Source organism: Rhynchophorus ferrugineus, unplaced genomic scaffold (genome assembly GCF_030347505.1).
Source record: "Rhynchophorus ferrugineus isolate W39M unplaced genomic scaffold, kcgeb_rfMv2 rfM10, whole genome shotgun sequence".
NCBI classification, from domain to species: Eukaryota; Metazoa; Arthropoda; class Insecta; order Coleoptera; family Curculionidae; genus Rhynchophorus; species Rhynchophorus ferrugineus.
Genome location: NW_027472589.1, coordinates 12,688,360 through 12,705,830, shown reverse-complemented (window position 1 = coordinate 12,705,830; position 17,471 = coordinate 12,688,360). Strand labels below are relative to the sequence as shown.

The 17,471-nt window shown below is 29.9% G+C and overlaps 1 protein-coding gene and 1 non-coding gene across 3 annotated transcripts in view; both read left to right on the top strand.

Moving 5' to 3' along the window:
- The window catches only part of axed (BTB/POZ domain-containing protein axundead), a 91,917-nt gene that overhangs the window by 18,480 nt on the left and 55,966 nt on the right, over window positions 1-17,471 (top strand). The gene's annotated exons all lie outside the window — the stretch shown is intronic.
- On the top strand, window positions 15,031-15,137 carry LOC143204354 (U6 spliceosomal RNA). The gene has a single exon (XR_013007585.1). It is a non-coding gene; the product is annotated as a U6 spliceosomal RNA (small nuclear RNA).

Genomic DNA, 17,471 nt, shown 5'->3' with positions numbered 1-17,471 from the left:
TCTACAAATATTAAATTGGTTTTGGTCAAAGTGTTTGGCAAAATCCCCAATATTCCACAAAGATGTAAAACAGAATGGGAAGGGATAATAAGCTCAAATATTTGATTAAAAAATGAAAGCTCATTTTAAGTTTATATTCTGGGTTTCTATTTGGTTGATTTCCTAGTTCTTATATTTTTCATGGTCTTTAAATTTCTGAATATTTGAATTTCGCATATATATCCAGATAAGATGCTAATCGTTTGGCATCTACGAGCATATAGCTAAACCCTTTATAAATATGAATTCCTTTAAAATGACATTCAGGTTATTTAAGATTCCTTAAGCTTTTGAAATATTTTTCTTATAGTATCAACAGTATCAACTTTTCTTAATATTTAGTACCACAAGACTAACATAGACATAAACTCATAATTTTTAATTTTGTGCATCAATAGTCAAATAATTTCGCCCAACTGGAATCTTAGAAAGGTTATTGTATCAGTGGTGATATTACTACATCAATTAATATCTAGTATCCGACAAAGATCTTAACATAAGATTTGAAACATTACTTTTCAACGCATTGGTAGATAGAAAATAATAAAATTTCACCACTGCCATTGACAAATAATCTTTGATTTTATGTAAATTTCTTTTAACAAAGTGTTAAAAAATATTAAAATTTAACTGGACTATTTAGCTTATTTTTTTGAATTTATTAGAAGTGATTTTTGAGATGTAAAATGAGCATTGTTTTTGGATTACTACTTAAATGATGAAACAATAAACCCAATACTACAAAAGAAAAAAAATCTGGCATAACTGAACGAACTATGCGAATAATATTAGTGGATTGTAGTGCAAATTGTTTGAAAATTCGTCATAGCTTGTACAGTTTAAAAAATGGAATCGTGATCTTCTTCTGGGGTGTCAAAATTAATTGAACAAGCTGGTATTAATAAGCGATCTCTAGAAAGTATTACAAGTCGTTTTAATATTCATGACCATATAACATTACATCCCTAGTTAATATTCTTCTAAAATATCTCCAATTAAATTTATTTGCTCTTCTTTCTTGTGGTTTTGATCTAAAGCCGCCAAATGGAAATTCCCCTAATTTTAGGGGCCCCTTAATAAAACAATTCTTGGCGAATTTCTTTGTCGGTATTTAATTATAATGAATGTTTTATTGATTTTAATGAAGAATATAGTTGTTATGGTGGACACGTTTATAAATTTCATAGCATTACATTTGAAATTAGGAATGTTCCTTAGTTGATGAATCATCGCCCGATAGTTTTGCATAAATTATAAAATTCCTATTAATCAACAGTACAGTGTTTTTCTTAAATTTCTCTTCGTACACAATCTTTTGTGTATGTAGGTATTTTTTTGTTTAAATTATCAATTATTTAAATTTGAAATGTGAAAAAAGACTTTCGTTCGGTTCGAGTTAAAGGTCACTTTCAAAAATTAATAGGCAAAGCAGGTGACACGTTTAAGAATTCATTAACTTTTAAAATTGAAATGATTCTTATGATCTGAAAATTAATTTTGAAGTCTACTATACCATCCAATCAGCGCTGTTTCTTGCATAGAGAGAAAATAACATTATTTTTCGAAATAACTTTTTTGGTTTTCCTGTTTTCCTGAAATCACGTTATTGAGTTTTTCATGTCTTGAAGCTTTTAACCTAAAAAGTCCTTCAGCTTTCTCGAATGCGATATTTCAAAAAGCGAAAGAGGACTTTATTATCTATATATTCTACACATTTATATCTGTTGGTGAAAATGCGAAGTACTAATGTAAATCAGTGTTAGACAACCTAGCCTAATTGTTAAATTCGATGGTTTGAGCATTTATTTATGTTAGGTAATGATTTCCCTATACTATATTATTGCTTTGCAGGAAAATAATAATATTTAAATAATATACAGTCTATTCAAAACAGTATTGACACACGTGACCTGTCAAAACATCGCAATGTTGCCTCGGCAAATCTGTTTTTTAGTACTTTTGGCTCTGACATATAACGAAATTCTAATCTAAATAAAATAATGAAACAAAAATACTGTTATCAAATATAATTTATATTAACATTATGTTTGATCTAATGCATATATTATCGAAGTACTTAAAACTACAATTAATTGTACAGCCACAATAATTTATAGGTTAGAGTTGTTTTATTATATATACATTGAACTTTTTTCCACACTAGTATAGGTAGAGTTCTAGGGGTGTTTTTTTTATGTAGTTGTATCCCACGAAGGCCTAATCCACCTAATTAACAACTGTATATCTGAGTAATGTACTTTACTTTCATTAGAGAGCATATTTATGTTTTACGCTTAGTTCTTGTTTCCTTCGTTGCAATGTTTCCTTGTAAAATCATTATGATATGTTTATATTTCTTCTTCCTTTGTCCTGTTATTACTTGTATACATCTTTCTTAATAAAACTACATTTAATCACTGCATTCTATTTAATGCATTTGCCATATCTGCAAAACAGTTAGTATTATTTCTCTCCTCATACATTTTATCCAGATGTTCATGTATATTCTGAACAGAAACACACATGCTCAAAGAGGTTTCACACTCTATAGTACAGTTTACTACAATTAAGGTATATTATTTGTATACTGACCTTTAGTTGTTTCCTCTTTCATTACTCTGTCTTGATAATTGTCAGCATTGAATCATAAACCAACATTCATAAAGTTTTATTCTATCACTGTCGCTTTCAGAAACACTAATCAAGTTTATTTCCAATCTATTAAAAACTTGCTCAAGATTCTACCATTTCTCAATTTCTTCTTCAATGTGTCTGATCGAGCTCACACAACCCAAGGTGTTATTTTCGACAATGCCTCTTTTCCATAAATCCAGTTCCGGTTTGAATATCCTCTTCGACCTGAATGTCTTGTAATTATTCTTTACAATATCCCATATCAACTCAATTGGATTAAATATGCAGTGATACGGAGGAAGACGTAATACTCTGTCGACATAATGTTCACTAATCTGATCTATCATGTATCTTTTATGTATCTTTACACCACTTAAATATTATATTACCGAACAGTGTGTGAAGGAATGTTCTACATCCCTCAAATAGCTGTATATCTTTTGGCTTTTTATGGATACTTTCCAGACTATTCTCTGAAATAATTGTATTAAATTATGTTTAGATTGAAAAAACCCTTACTGTTTTTATACATTTCGTATATTTGATCTCTGATTCAACTAACAACAAGCTGATTTTGATTCGTCACCATTTTCGCATATACATGATTCCTTTTTGGTCAATTTAAGGTTATATTATTTTTTGGGATATTTTAGTGAATGTATTAATATCTAGTGCAGCTGCAACGCCCAAAAAATATTTTCAATAAAAACCGCAACAATTTGAAATTTATTAAAACAACGTTTGTTTTTAAACAGAATAAAATGACAAGCAAAATAATGTCTGACTGTAAAACGAATTTACAACTTTTGACAGATACATATTGATCACGTGTGTCACTACTGTTTTGAATAGACTATATGTCACACTGGCACCAAAACAGAATATTCATGGCCATAAAATCTTGCTCTGCATATTATGGAATCAGTAAGATATAGTTTGTTACGAACTTCTAAAACCGATTAAAAGTGTTACTAGATCTATGTGAACTGAGCAAATTGTATGACGTCTTGCCCCAAAAAAAAAGACTAACAATAGACACCCCTGGCCACATATTTCGATATATTGAAGATGTACGAAAATGGATGTTTTCCATTACTATGTTTCCAGAAAGATTTTTGCTTGTAGCTATATGTAAATAATTCTAGTATCAACTTTTTTATATTTTGTATAGATTTTGTATCAAGCAATATTTTAGACGACAGTTCATTTTACCCACATTCAAGTTTTATGTATGCTTTTTCCTAGTACTTTTGATATACTTACATTATCATCAGTAACATCAGTATTTTGTTGGTGGGAGATGTTATCTTTGTAAGCAGGTGTTTATAAATTACAATTGACATCAGAAATAGCTCTAGCAAGACCAGTAGTCCATTGTAAGAAATTATATTATTGCTTAAATTAGGATTTACATTATTTTATTTTATTTAGTGATCAGCATTATTTTTAACAATAGACTGGTACTGATTAGTTACAATTTAATATAATCAAAAAGTTAATATAATTATCAATAATCGGTTTTGCTATATAAATACATTTTCATAAATATTTAGATTAGGTTAATTTTATTTTATTTAAATATTTAGAGGTTAACGATGGTTATTTATAACACGATTGTAATAAAGATCGATCTATATCGATATTTTAATATTCATTATCTACTGATAAATATTGTTTACATTTTCATTCATTATTGAAATTGGTGCAATGCAATTTATTTAATTAGAATTGTAACATTACCATGTTAAATGAAACAATTTTATTATCCATTACCATGACGTATTCTTTTATTTTGAGACTTTCTTATCCCTGTGTTGTCTTATATGTGGCCAAATTAATAATTAACAATTTTGCTGAGTCTTGACTTTTCTTTCCTTGTAACATTTTAATTTCCAATAAAAGTTATTGGACTTGCTCACCCTTAAATTCTTCTGCCAGTTATTATGGGTGTCTCTCTGTCTCTAGATATATTTATCAACAGGAGCCTCAGCCCAGGAGAACTAACTTTTAACTGATCTAATATCAGAACATAAATTGACGATTGTGACATATTCGTTCATATACATGCTATTACGTGATTTGATACGCATTATGACCTCATTTCAATTCTTCTCTTTCCATATATCAACGATATTTATTTGGATAGAACAAGAAAAAGGTATTATTTGTATACCTCCATTCTGTTCTCAGAGATACTAAAACTGGAAGAAGAGAAATACGCAATACAATTAATCCTGGAATTCGATTTGTTAAACTTGAGTTAAATTTAGAGCTATTAGATTATAGTGGCACTTATTGGACACGCCTAAAAGTATATTTTACTTGAAAATAAAAGGATTTTACTAGCATACTTAAAGACAAATAAATGTTCACAAAACATGATTAAATAATACCGAGAGACGCAGACAAGAAATATATGGATTAGGATTAATGTGTGTCTTATTGAATTCAATATTGATAATTCCTAATGTCATAAAAGTTCTCAGGTGTTTTCCAGAAATTGAGAGATTTGGTGAAGATAGTTTGATTAGTATACCATCTTTCCGAGAGATTGATGATGATTAATGATGATGACCATGATAAGCTGTACGTCCGGTTGTCTAGGGTTTCGATTTATTTTTGCGTATATTTCCCTACTATAAAAGGTGTTCATAGTTACAGTATCGATTTTTCGAATCCGAGGTTGCTTGCGAGAAATATGTTTCTGAATCTTCTTTCTTATTTAACATTTCTCCCTCTCTTTTTCTCTGTTTCCCCTTCTCTCTCATCATATTACTCTAATATTTATATGGTGTCTATTCATTGTAATGCCATACAGTCACTGTATATCAATATTTAATTTTATTGATTTTGAGTTACACTCCGTGACAAAACTTTAGCACACACATTTTCATTATAATTCTTAATAAAATACATGTAGGGCTTTTAGATTATCTGATTAGTCATGCTATTTATGCAAATATAACCGTCTCTCGAACGGTACGACAATACTAGAGTGCAATCAGGTAAAAAGAAGAATTGATTAATATTTCAAATTTATTAATGAGCTTTCAGACAGTGTTTTATATAGGTTTATAGGTTAGTTAACATAATCTTGATTCGTTTTTTTCCACTTATCTTATATAACATTTTTAGTTGTTAAAATGGGTCTTTAATGAGGTTCACCGTATGAGCAGCCACATTGTCTTTCTGAAAAATATCATTCTGACCAGCAACTTGTTTTCCATATCTGGATAATTGTTTGTCGACCAATTTGATATAATTATACTAATAATTTTCCAAGAAATGATTTATATTTCTGTCTTTCTTGCAAAACCTATAGCAGCCCAATACCTAACGTTTCGTCCACTCAACTCTCTTTGCGACTTTCTCTACGATTTTCTTTATGTATAATTTTCACGGTCTTCATAATCGGATATAATTCATGATGACTTCTATTTTTTAGATTATTGATAATATTAATTTCACGTTTTTTTTTCAGCGAAGCATAATGAAGAGGTTTTAAACACGTAATATCTTGAAATAAGCTTGATAAAGCTACAGGTTCATTTGTACTAGTAAACGTCCTGTGGTCGACCATTCCATCGACCACATTTGATTAAGTTAATCATGTTTCTTTCATAACGGAATAGAGAGTATAATTTAAAATTGATATGTTACTAAAACATGTACTCACAGTATTTTCAATATAAGACGAGAAGTGCTTTGCATGCAAGGAACACTCACTAATATTTTTTAAATGGCTATTAGTTAAATCTAATTTCCATTATCTTTCAACGATTGCCAAACTATTGATAAGTTTAAATTACTGCATCACTGAACATTGTAACAAAGTATCATAAGTACGATTTTATTCAGTACTCTAACCGCTTCAGAGAATCAAATATAAATATATATGATCTTTCTTTATTTTTATCTTATAAATGTAAATATGGAATAATAAATAAAATAATGCAGTTTATTCTTCACGGATGGAAACAAAAAAAGTCATTGGGTGCCAAATCAGGGCTGTACGGCGGATGAACCATCAATTCGTTGTTTTGAGTGCTCAAATAGTCTCTTGTTTGAGCCGATATGTGAGAGCTCGCATTGTCATGAAGAACAATCCGGCATCTCTTGTTTGTTTTCCTTATTTCACCGAAGACTTTTGGCAAATAAATGGTTGTGTACCAATCATAATTTACTGTTCTACGATCCTCTAGAGACACTGTTGCAGTTGGACCAGTTTTCCCGAAGAAACAGGCCGCCATTTTCTTTCAAGTGATTCGTGCGCGAACAACTTTTGTTGGATTTGGTTCATCTTGGAACACCCATAGAGTCGATTGCTGCTTACTTTCGGGCTCATACGAATATATCTATGATTCCTGTCACGATTTTATAAACGTCTTTCGAAGCACCGCGACTGAATTTCTTAAGCATTTCTTTACACCAGTCGACACGAGCCTTTTTTTGAGCGATTGTCCCATTGTGTGGGATCCAACGCGAACATAACTTCGCGAACTAAAAATCAAAGTAGAAAATTATTTGCTTTCACGAAAAATCAGAATAACGATTAAAGACAAAGCGAACTAGCGGAATCAATAACCTTTCTTCCCCAGCATTCATGAGCCAAGTTCAACTGTAATAAAAATCGAATGTTATATACATATTAAAAAATAATTGCTAAGTCGATAGGATTTCCTTTGTTTCGTCCGACGAACTGGGTCAAGCTCGGTCATGGTTAGCTGAGATTTCTGGGATGGATCCGCACGGAACAGGCGGTTGTGTAAAAGGGCGGTCGGTTCTAATTAATTTAAATAAACCTTAGCTAATAACGGATTCGGCGAGCGAATTAAGTTTCCGTTTGGATCGGTTAGACATCAAAGCCATTACAACGTAGTAAAGTGCGTCGATTTTTGTCCGGTTGCTTCACGAGCACACAATATTCTACTCCGATTTGCTAATATTTACCGATGATATGTAGCGTTTGATGTTTACAATAGCTGAACAGTTAATATTAGATGTAATATAAATTTTTACTGTCCATATATCAATATTTATATAATAGTATCTAAATTCTATGTAAAATGAAAGATAAAGTAACATATACGACGCCATTTGGATTTAATTATATTCATTTATTTTTTATTAAAAGACCGTCTAATCTATATTATGACGTCGGCACATCCTAATATCGTGTCAACTTTTACATTTTGTTTATTTTGGCTTCGGATTGTAATAAAATTATGATGGAAATAAAATAATGAAACAAGAATTTTAATAAATAGAATTAATTTTAACATTTTAGTATATTTAGTGTATTTATTTTCGAAACACTTAGAGTACAGTTAATTACTACAATGGTTTTTATATTAGGGTTTTATTATATTTACAATGAACTCCTTTTTGTACCACCACTTATGAGATAGAGTTCTAGGTGGATTTTTTATATAGTGATCACCTTTGGAGACCTAATCCACTTATTTCATAAAATTGTATATTCGAGTAATGTATTTTACATTCATTAGAGAGTACACTTAGCAGGTCAATTGAAAAGTCCCTGGCCTGACGCAGATGGCGCTACTAGAATTAAATCCGTATGTTTTTTAGTTAGCCATAACCCTCAAAAGTTGCGTGTATAAATTTTACAGCTGTCGGATCATTAGTTCGTGAATTATAGCATTTTGAGTGAAGCAACTTTTGTTATTGTGAAAAATGGATAAAAACGAATTTCGCGTGTTGATAAAATATTGCTTTTTGAAGTGAAGAAATTGACACTTGAAGCAAAACTTGGCTTGATGTCGAGTTTTCGGACACTACCCCAGGAAAATCAACCATCAAGGATTAGTATGCTAAGTTTAGACGTGGTGAAAAGAGCACCGAAGACGGTGAACGCAGTGGACGCCCCAAAGAGGTTGTTATCGACACTAACACGAAACATTAAAAAAATCTACAAAATGATTTTGAATTACCGTAAATTGAAACTGATGAAATACAAGACAGTCATCCGAGTGGACTGTACACGATGAACCGGCTCCAAAGCGTGGGAAAATGCAACAGACGGCTGGCAAGGTTATGGTGTCTGTATTTTCGGATGCGCATGGAATAATTTTCATTGACTGCCTTGAATAAGGAAGGACCATCAACAGCGACTATTACATAGCATTATTGGACCGTTTGAAGGACGAAATAGCCGAAAAACGGCCGCATTTGAAGAAAAAGAAAGCGCTGCTTCACCAAGACAATGCATTAAAAGAATGCTCGCTGGGAAGAAATTTTCATCGAATGAAGAGATGATCGCCGAAACTGAGGTCTATTATGAAGCAAATGACAAATCGTACTACAAAAGTGGTATCGAAAAATTGGAGGGTTGCTATAATCAGCGTTTGAAGGGAATTATGTTGAATAAAAAAAAACTAATTTTGCCAAAAAAATTTGTTTTGCTATGGTAGGCCGGGGACTTTCAATTGACCTGTTATCTTCTTACGTTTAGCTTTTGCTTGATTGAGTGTTACTACTGTTACTACTGTGTACATTTTTCTTGATAAAACTAGTTTTAATCACACAAATCTATAATCATACTCTATAATACAATTTTAATATATTACTATACATATCCCATATTAGTTATCCTATATTAAATATCACCTATATAACTCACTTTGTAGATATCGTTATTTCCACTCTCATCGCCCTGTCTTGGTTAGTGTCACCATTGGATCATAATATCACATTTCGAAAGTTTCATTCAGCCACTGAGACTGATCTAACAATTTCCAATCTATCCACCATGGTGAGCATATTGTTCAGCCATGAATTTTTTTCAAGTCTTTTTCTAAAAAAGTAAATTACATTAATATCAATTAAGCTTATGGAGAAACAATTAACTTAATTTTGCAGGTATTACAAGCCATTTTTTAAATACAAACCTCGATACACTTGTGATCTTTCTCACCAGTGTGCTGTGCATTGTGTACAGCAGTAACTGATGGTTCCTTCTCTTTCTTTAACAGCTGTTATAGTTGAATTACGGTTATTGGCGAAGTTATGGTTATGATCTCTTTGGACTTTTGGAAGAAGTCCGTTTCGAGTTTAAAATGAATTTTAGGTTGTTCAACAGTTGTTTACATACATTCTTTGAGTTTTTATCAATAGATCTCGCTGAATGTACAAATTATGAACTATTCGAATCAGTGTTATGCGACATTGATCCTTTGTAATTTTTTCCTCAAAGAACATTTGAAATAAAACTTTTTCGAGGTTTTTCCATTTTATTTATATCCAGTTTAAGGTTATTCCAGGAATCAAAATTCATCAACTGTTTCAAAAATTATCCAATAATCTAATGTATCTGAGAGTTATTGATTACCTTGAAGGAAGTCTTAATACATTTTGATCACAATATATTATGTTATATATTATTTTCAATATAGTGATCGCCGGCTTGGTGGCGCTGTGGTAAAGGCAACAAGACGGTCCTCCTACTATTGCGATAGCCGCGGGTTCGAATCCTGCTGTGGCATGGTCGTAAATTTATGTTTATGATTGTTTAATATTTGTGATTGTCCTGGGCGAGGGTGTAAAAATCCGACAAGGAAAATGATCCCAGTCACGCCAGTAACCAGGCTGGGTAAGACCGGATGTCTTCTGGGATGATTTCTAAAGTTGGTCACTCGCCAGTCGGTAGACTTAATATATATATATATATATATATATATATATATATATATATATATATATATATATATATATATATATATATGATCATTATAATGTTTTGTTGAATATTTATTTGCCAAGAAATAACCGGGTATTTCCTAAATTATATCGATTGATAAGAGAAGTATATGAAATAATATTATTACTCTCATTTAAGAAATCATTGTTCAAGGTTATAGTTATTCTTATCAATAATGTGTTTTTTGGCAGTAAAATTAGAACTTCAGATAGATCTGAATATATCTAAATTAATGTCATATAATCTAAATAACTTTTTAAAAAGTAACGCGATATATAATTTATTTTATTTTGGATTTACTTTGATTTTATACTTAAACTAACTTATGCTTAACGTGAACGCATGTTTTTGGTGTAGTTTTAGTTAATATTTGTCTAAGGATGTAAACATTTCTTTTAATGGAATTAATGATTTATTCTTTTTACAGATAATAAACGAAAAACATAATCTAATTTGGTTATATTAATATGTATATACAGTAATAATATATAAAACAATATTTGTCTAAGGATTTATCGTTTTTTTTTAATCGTACACTAATAATTTAATTTTTACGGAACATTAGTGTAAAACATAAACTAATTATCATAATATATAAAACAATGTAATGGATTAAAAGCAATATAAGAAAGATGTATGTGTTACGTGCTTGCATGTATTCTGGTCATTTTTTTCTTTTAAATATTTGAAATAACTGGTATTCAGAAGATGCTTTTTCTGGCCAGTATGCTGTATGTGGCAGAACTTTCCATAGGAGCTAAAACAATGTTTCTTTCGCTTCACTCAACTGTTGCTAAATGAGGTATCATGCGATATCATGTAAGAGGATAACTTTGTCTCTATTAAATTTTGCAATTCATTGTTTTCGATTTTTTCCTGAAAGTTGAGAATGTGAGGTAGATAGAAGGAGATAGAGATAGGTCTCATCAGGCTCAAGAGTTTTTTAGGACCAAACAAATTTATCTGAAATAAATTAGTGGCTTTATAGATGAAGCTATCGAGTAGATAAGTTACTTATTATAATTATTGAGTAGTATTTTTGTTTGCCAAAAAAAAACAAACAAACAAGCAAATAAGTAAGTAAGGTATAGGGATACTATATTGGAGATAAAAATAGAATACAGTTAATATAATTATACATACACAAGAGATCCCAATTGAATAGGATACATTAAAAATCATCGTGGTCGGGTAGGTTGAATATACAGCGCCGACGCGCCCGTGCGATATTCGCAGTATTGCTTAGGACATCGTGGTTCACTCTATGTTTTATTGTAACCAAACTTCTGATATCGACATAGAATTAGTCTTCAAGACGTAAAATCTCCTCTGTATTATTTATTTTTTAAAATAAATGTTAATATTCATAATTTTTATATTAACCTATATATACCATACATGTATATATCTGCAGTAAAAAATGCCTTTAGAAACACTAAGATGACAGGAAGATGACGTATTAATTTACGAAACATTCTAAAGGAGCTAAAAATACAGCATAATATTAAATTTTAATTATAAATTAAAGGATATAAAACAATGAACCTTAACTATGCCATTTACTAAGCTACCACATATTTGGAGAATATAAATGTATTATATATAAATAAAATTTTGCAACAGCCTCCTTGTAGATACATTCCTTTATACTTATCACACTATTTACTAACTAATTATAGTACAATAAAAGTCACAATAGAAAATTTTTTCAAATAAACGCAAGGTTAATATACTTCATGGAACAAGGGCTTACCCACTAATAACCCACCACCATATTTAATGAAATCAATGACTCAAGTACCTAAAAACTCAATGATGTTAATATTTTGTGGTTTTTTAGTATATAGTTTTATATATATATGCCTTTTAAGTATTTTCTTTTATTACTTGTTAGATCTGCTTTTCTCTTCTTTGATATTTTGGCAGATTACTCTTCCTTATCAACAAGTCATACAGCTGTAGCAAGTACAATACTTACCTTTATAATTAATGGTATGCAATCTTTTCCTGCACTTCAGCAATACCTAGAAACTGGACGATTATTTGAAATTACTTAAATATATAATTCCCTATTACCTTGTCAAAATTCAATTGTCGTATATTATTCTGTAATTCATATTGGCTAAATTTTTCCAAATAAACGCAAGGTTAATATACTTTATGGAACAAGGGCTTACCCACTAATAACCCACCACCATATTTAATGAAATCAATGACTCAAGTACCTAAAAACTCAATGATGTTAATATTTTGTGGTTTTTTTAGTATATAGTTTTATATATATATATGCCTTTTAAGTATTTTCTTTTATTACTTGTTAGATCTGCTTTTCTCTTCTTTGATATTTTGGCAGATTACTCTTCCTTATCAACAAGTCATACAGCTGTAGCAAGTACAATACTTACCTTTATAATTAATGGTATGCAATCTTTTCCTGCACTTCAGCAATACCTAGAAACTGGACGATTATTTGAAATTACTTAAATATATAATTCCCTATTACCTTGTCAAAATTCAATTGTCGTATATTATTCTGTAATTCATATTGGCTAAATTTTTCCAAATAAACGCAAGGTTAATATACTTTATGGAACAAGGGCTTACCCACTAATAACCCACCACCATATTTAATGAAATCAATGACTCAAGTACCTAAAAACTCAATGATGTTAATATTTTGTGGTTTTTTTAGTATATAGTTTTATATATATATATGCCTTTTAAGTATTTTCTTTTATTCCTTGTTAGATATGCTTTTCTCTTCTTTGATATTTTGGCAGATTACTCTTCCTTATCAACAAGTCATACAGCTGTAGCAAGTACAATACTTACCTTTATAATTAATGGTATGCAATCTTTTCCTGCACTTCTGCAATACCTAGAAACTGGACGATTATTTGAAATTACTTAAATATATAATTCCCTATTACCTTGTCAAAATTCAATTGTCGTATATTATTCTGTGATTCATATTGGCTACTTGTACTTGCTTCAATATTGAGCCGTGTAGCATTCTTAACAAAGAAATAAAATAAAATACTTATATAGGCAGACTCATGTTAATTTTTTGTCTATAACTCTTCTTGCCTTATTGTAGTCTACCTAATCATAAGATAATAATGACATCGATACTTTTATGGAAATTACTACATTGACAATTACCTCTTATATAGTTGTTTATTAAGTTTCTTAACTTCTTGAAACTTCTTGTTCTCTGAAAAATTCTTTAAGCAATAATATTTGATCTTTATCGTCCTGTGACTTACAAGCCTTACAAATTCTTAAAATGTATATTAGATTGTTTAACAACTGTATTATGGATCCGACAATGATGCTGCCGAAATTCAGTATGTATGGATACTAAAATCATTAAGTTGATGGCACAGAGAGGGAAGATGATCCTTTTTGCTATCGGATTTAGTTGTGCAGCAAGCTCATAATGAAATGCATATGTCACAGGAGCAGTGATCACAAAAAACTTGGTCTCAAAACTATTTTGGGGTAATGCTGAGTTGAACTCTACAAAATCTTGTCTGCATTTTTGTGGAAATTGCTACAAGAAGAAATAAATAAATAATTAGAGATAAAGACATACATGTCCGTATATTTTTTGATATATTCTATTATTTTATTTATGTTCTTTCCTATACTATTCTTAATAATATATTCTTTCAATATTTTTTGATTAATTTCTGAAATACTTAGATTCGATAAAAGTATGATCGCTATGTGTACAATATAATTATTAATCGAACACTACTAATTACAACAATTAAAAGGACTAAAAATTTATAATTTAACTAAGTACCTAAAGTAGTTTTAATATTTTTCTGTTAAAACTGAAAAGTAGGTTAAAATATAGATATTCTACAATAATTCATAATGTTCCTTGTGAATATGATATTATCAACCACTTATCAGGGTTCTTAATGTAATGTTGAAATAATTTGTGTAATATGATGTTCTCCTCGCGATTCGGTTCGTTATCAGTTTTCAGGAACTTTTTCATTTCATCGATGATAAAATAATAATACAAACAAGCGAATTAACCGCAAATATTTTAGCGACTGTACATTGCATCACCACTTAATATAATTACAATTCACGGAATTATAACTATCTTTTTCTTTAGGCCTAGTAAGAATCGCGCGCTTTATTTTTAATATTCAGAATTTACGTTGACACATATGTCATATTTTGCAATAATATTTTAGCGAATTATAGAGTACCTACGGTAGAGTTGGTATATGTGGGGCAAATTCTTCCACGGTTTCCCTAACAGGCAGGTACACATGCGTTTTTGGATTATTTTAATAAACATTTTGTATGTGTTACTGAATTTTATTTATTTATTTATTAAAATTAAGTCACTTCAACACAACTGTATTATTTGGTGAATGATAATAATATGTATAAGGTATTGCAATAAATTACTTTATCACTTTATTATAAGTATAGATGGTAGAAAAGAAGTGTATTATGAATAGAGTAAAATAAACGTAACTATCTAACTGAACAAAAATACAAATATAACATATAAATAAAATATAATATAATATATAGGTAATAATGCAAAATATAATGAAAATACAATACTAGTTTTAAACATATAAACTAAAGAATTCAAATATATGGGATACATACTCGCTTCGGCGGTACATATATTAAAACCGGAACGATACAGAGAAGATTAGCATGGCCCCTGCGCAATGATGATACGCAAAATCGTGACGCGCTCCATATTTTTAAGCTTTATCCGATATCACTACACAATCCTTCAAAAAATGGCTAATCCTTACCGATTCCCGAAATGCTCTCGAACGTTTCCTGCAACTGAAGTTCAACCATCCCCTGGTCATCGACTCACTATCACTCATCTGCACCCTCTATCTGAATGGCTTCAGGACAAGTTTACTGTAGATCCGTTTTCACGTTGGTATACCAGGAAATCAGCGCACGTGCGGCTAAATCGACAGCCTCATCTCCTCTCCCCATCACGGAATTTTAGGTCCATACTGACTTGAAGAACGAGCCACAACATCGTTGGACTCAGGAGGTCAGCCACAACAGGCTTTTTGAGGCTAAAGCTGATTTTTTCTCCTCTCTTCACGTTACTTCCCTTCGTCACCATGTCGTAGTTCTGAACGGACTGAGATTGGATCACTGTTGTTCTCGCATGATAACGTGATGACTTCAAGCCCACCTGTTGACTGTGAGTTTTGTCATTATGCTCTTATTTCAGTCTACCACAAACTGAACGACTGCCCATGGCTCACCCAGATTAGACCTCTGTATGGGCTACAAAATGTTAGACATGCCTTAATATACACTATTGTATATACACTATTTATTCTTTTAGTATTACATTTTATGGCCGTAATTTATTTTCCGAGGGAAGCCCAATAGTCTATATTCTTTCTATATTAACTAATAAATACTTATATAACAAAATAACTAGTCGCCTCTTCTTTCCATCAAATAAAATTATTTTTTTAAGTAAATTAATACTTATTTAAGGCTAAACAACAACAACAACAACAACAACTCAAGCTAAAATAAAGTGGACTATTTTGCAATAAATTATATTTTCAAATTGCTTTAGTAAGTTCTAAATTTATCAAGTTTATTATTGTTAAAAAATGTATTTATAAATATTCAAAAAATATGTTCGTAATTATTTATATATATATACATATATATATATATATATATATATATATATATATATATATATATATATATATATATATATATATATATATATATATATATATATAGGCAAATATAATTATAATTATTAATATTTACTCGCTATTACTGCATATAAAATGATTTTAGTACTTTATATTAGTTTATATGTTTATAATCTATATATGTTTAACCATTTAACAATCGAAAAAGAGGTTTGGTTGTATTCTTACGTGAGATCAAATAAACACCTAATATGGTACAGGTAAATACGATCAAGACTTTGTGATTTTATGTACCATACTATAAATATAACATATTAAATGAATCAGGACTTCAAATTCATAACACGCGTCTTCCATAGGTATTGTATTCAAGAATTAAAAATCTTAAAAGAAAGGGAAGATAAAATAGGAACGCAAATAATAAGCCACCCATTATTTCGTTGAAAAATAGGGCAGACGTTAACAAATATTTAGTTTAATGTTGGTAAACAGCTGTGGTTTCATTCAACTGAGATAAATAGATAAAATGGTTGAATAATTTTCAATAAAATCTATTAGCATATTTGTTTAGTGAGAGGCCATTTTTGTTTTCACACGATGTTTAATGTTTCTTATATTTATTTGCTCTATGTTTCATCTATTAAATTAAACTAAAATATTTTGTATGTATTAACGTCCAGAAATATGTTAATGTTTTTTATGTAAACACTATTTTTGTTGGCTATATTTACACAATACTATACATATCATATCGAAGGTCTAATTCGCTTCTGTAGTATCTTCAACTATTTGAATTGCTTTTTAACAGACTTTAAAATATATGTTCGTATGTTCGCCAATTTCTCCGTTAATTGTGGACTTTCAAATTTCAGAAGCACGTACAAAGTTTTCACATATTTTTGTATCTAAAAAAATCATATATTTGTTTTCCTAGCTTGGTTAGAACAATTGTCAAATCAAACAACAACAAAAATTAAGCGATTTCAAGAAATAATTAAGGAACTGACGAAAAATTTAAAAATTAATCAAACTTAGATTTTTAACACAAAAAAAAACGTTTTAAAATAACATATGTACATAATAATCGTTGTAATAACTAAATAAAAATAAACAAAAACCTTTTTTTAACCTATACGCGTATTTTATGTTCTACTACACACACACAATTTAGCTTTATACCTACCTAAACCCATTTATCTATTTACAATATTATTTTAACTACTACTAATTGATCACTTTGAAGTTGGTGCCGAATCCAAACAGAACAAAAATAATAATATAATTTTGTGACATAAACAAAAAATTAAATTAGGAACAAGACAAATCCAATTTGTTGCTAGTACCGTCTTCAAAGTGATTGTTTCGCTTCAGTTTCTTTGTTAAAGATA